We start from the raw sequence: 3,701 nt of genomic DNA on the forward strand, positions 1-3,701 counted from the left end.
CTCTCTCTCTCTCTCTCTCTCTCTCTCTCTCTCTCTCTCTCTCTCTCTCTATCGTTCCAGAGCCTGGGAACAGAGCTGGGCGTGGTGCTCAGGACCGTTTCTGTGAAAACATCTCATGACTCGTCTATCTGTCAGACTCCATTACTGCTCACTGGATCTCATGCTTCACAAACACTTTGTTTCTTGTGTTGTGTGTCTGACGCCTCATGAGGGTCCACAATCCGTATCCATGAAGGATCTGCAGCTGTGTGCTGTTAGACGATGCTGATCTTAGGACAGAGAATTTCTGAAAATAAAACCAATGAACACTTCCTTCTGCTCATTTGTCCTTATAGACGCTTTTCATCAGTTTCAAACGTTACTGCGCACGGACACTTTTGTGACCCCACCTTAACTTCCGGGACACATTCACAAACAATAGAGCGCCTGTAGATTATTTCTGATAACAATCAAAAGAAACCGAGAAGAAGCGTTACTTGGCTAAACTTTTTTTTAAACAATAAATTTTTTATTTAATAAACTAAATTACAACAAAATTCAACAAATCATTGTTTAATAAATTAATAAATTTGATAAATAGTGATATTATTAGACACTAGCCAAACACAAACCAGAAGTTAACTAGGGGTCAGGCGCACGCACGTCCAATGAAACGGTCTACAGTATATACCAGCACCTCAAAGATGGCATACAGACCCCTAACGAACATTACACCACCTTCAGTTATAACGTGTAAAGCAATGTGACACACTGAACACACTGATGATCATTCATCACATTCATTTTTCATCATGTAGTGTTACTTATCAGTGGCTTAGGACACATCACACGCTGGTGTTTAGATGTAACACTGCAGCAGAATAAACACATTTAGAAAAGAAATGAATAGAAACACAAGTAAACCTCCAGTGTGAGTTTATAAGCTCTGTATCATCAGAAATATGAAGATGATAGCAAACACGTCCAGTTGTCATGAAGGTGGTGCTCAGGCTGTTACTGTACGTGTGTAAAATGAACAATACGCTCTCGCTCCTCATGACTGAGTGCTCCTATTAGCATTCCTCTGCTTCCTTCACTCGTCTCGTCTCGCCGCACCCCTCTCTCTCTCTCTCTCAGTGTGTGTTTGAACACAAAGGGCAGACGTGTTCATCTCTCCTGTCCTCTGGAGATTCACTGTCCTCTGAGTTCAGCACACGTGTGTCACAGCATTCTAACTCCAGCCACGAATCACAGCTCAAATCATGAGGTTTTTACTTCACTTACACATCCCACCCGATCACATGATACTTACATACACTCTGACAACCACCTCAAACATTCTAGCATCATGCCCTTTTGTCTTAGCGTGTTCTTTAATGGACTGGTGCAGAGATGACGTGTTTCTGTAGTGCCGCAGACCCAAATGATGTTTACACGTTTTGTCTATCGCGATAATCTTTACAGAGTAATTTTTTAAGGCTAAATTCAATCGGCAGAAGTAAAAGCTAACACGATGCTATCAACGTCACCACCACAGATCCTCAGACAACTCTTTCAATCTTGATTAAAAATGTGTTCCCTCTCCGTGAATGAATACCCATCAATATTTTTGGAGATTTGTGCCCATGACGTAATGACCAAAGGATGTAACTAGCAACAAAAGAAACACAACAAAGATAAAGGGATACTTCACCCAAAGATGAAGATTCTGTCATTTACTCGCCCTCAGATTGTTACAAACATGTATAAATGTCTTTGTTCTTATGAACAGAGAGGAAGATATTTGTAAGAATGTCAGTAACCAAACAGATCTTGCCCCCCATTTATTGCCATAGTAGGAAAAATAAATACTATAGGACTGTTTGCTTTCTGACATTCTTACAAATAACGTCCTTCGTGTTCAGCAGAACAAAGAAATGAACACAGGTTTGGACCAATCTGAGGGTGAGTAAATGATGACAGAATTTTGGGGTGAACAGTCCCTTTAAAAAATCACGAGAGGGTTATAACTGGTGTTTTATGTCATAGATTCAAATGTGAAAATATTAAGCGGTTTTGATAACCACAGAACTTATTTCAGGCGATTTACCAAAAACCCACAAAAAAACCCCACCGTCTTTGGGTTGATGGAACCGGAAGTGCTGAAATGCTAACTCACTTCTGAGGTTTGCACACAAAAATCTCTGCGGTCCTCAGAGGTGTTCCTCCAGCACTATAAATCCTGCACATACATCTGTCTCACTTGATTTCAAATTCTCTTTCTAATGATCAGATCGGCCTGCTCACACCTCTGTGTGGTTAGTATGCTACTTCAAACATACTCTGAGTGGTAATGATCAGACAGTAAAAGAGCGTGTCGTTTGGATGGTGTTGCCATGGCAGCGGGGCAGCGTGGGGATCTGACACAATGCTTGCATCAGTCAGAGGTGTAAACAGCGAGCGGAGACAGAATGTTCTTTCCAGCTCTCTTCAAATGCTTTTTAACATGATGACGCACTGGCAGGATGAATCATTTTGCGGAGAGCTGGAATGACATGAAGAAAGACACCATGAAAGCATTAATGCTGATGCGTTATAACAGCGCCGTAAATATCAGAGCAATTAAACAGCGCCTTCAGTGAGAAAACAGAGAAAGAGCGCAGTGACACGTCAAAGCTTTTGTTGAGGAGCAGACGTCGTGTGCGCTTCTGTTGCTATGGCAGTACTACATATGACGTGTGTGAAAAAAAGCTCGTTGCTGGGGTGATGAAACGGCATGAGGTCATTTATACAGCGCAGGTACAGAGAGTCATTCTATACGTTATCCATTACGTCATGATTCTAGAAGAAATGTCATCTTGTTTACAGACGTGCATGCTGAACGCAGCGACTGCATATGTGTGTGTGTGTGTGTGTGTGTGTGTGAGGGGCAGTGCCGTGTGTGATGTATGTTTCCAGGATGTGTAAGTAAGGGCATGACAGGCCTGGGGATGAGGTCACAGAGGGTTACAGCACACGTGTCTGAAGGCTTTCTACATATTTAACATTTCATTTGGAACATTCTTCAAAATATCTTCTGCTGTGTGAGTGAGTATTTAATGAAAGAATCCTTGATTTTTGGGTGAACTGTCCCTTTAAATCTAATTCTCAGAGTACATTGTTATCATCCTAAAGAGCAGAGAAGAAAGTTGCAGAGACCTCTGGCGTGTGAACGCACCTTAACGTTCATGACCATAAACAAGAGTTTGTTTCATCATCACACAGAGCTCTCGAGTACTTTGCACTAAGGTCAAAGGTCAAATTCTTCCTCCTCCATCCCAAGGGTAAATAAATGCACATCCAATCCCCACACAGCGATGTGGCACAGAGAATGGAGTATGTGAATGTGTCCTGCAGTGATATACATCATAACAGGCTTTTTTCAGTTTCTCTGCTCTCCCACACAGAGACTCGATTGTCAGGATTATGCCAAACAGATTCCTGAGGTCCGGGCCCTCCTCCACCCATCCCTGAGAGAGAGAAATAATTTGCTGGCAGATGGCTTTTCATTATCCGTCATGCAGGATGGAGGTGAGGATAATACATGATGCTGAATATATGAATCCAGCAGTGGAGAGCATCTCCTCCCATCTGTCACGTGTGTGTCTCTGTCTCTCTCTCCCTCTCTCTCTCTGTCTCTCTCTCTCTCTCTCTCTCTCTCTCTCTCTCTCTCTCTCTCTCTCTCTCTCTCTCTCTCTCTCTCT

General features: G+C 42.4%; 1 protein-coding gene across 3 annotated transcripts in view; it reads right to left on the bottom strand.

Annotated features, from left to right (window-relative positions):
- The window catches only part of jmjd1cb (jumonji domain containing 1Cb), a 102,895-nt gene that overhangs the window by 25,497 nt on the left and 73,697 nt on the right, over positions 1–3,701 (bottom strand). The gene's annotated exons all lie outside the window — the stretch shown is intronic.

The sequence above is a fragment of the Triplophysa rosa genome, linkage group LG18, assembly GCF_024868665.1.
Source record: "Triplophysa rosa linkage group LG18, Trosa_1v2, whole genome shotgun sequence".
In the NCBI taxonomy this organism is placed as follows: Eukaryota; Metazoa; Chordata; class Actinopteri; order Cypriniformes; family Nemacheilidae; genus Triplophysa; species Triplophysa rosa.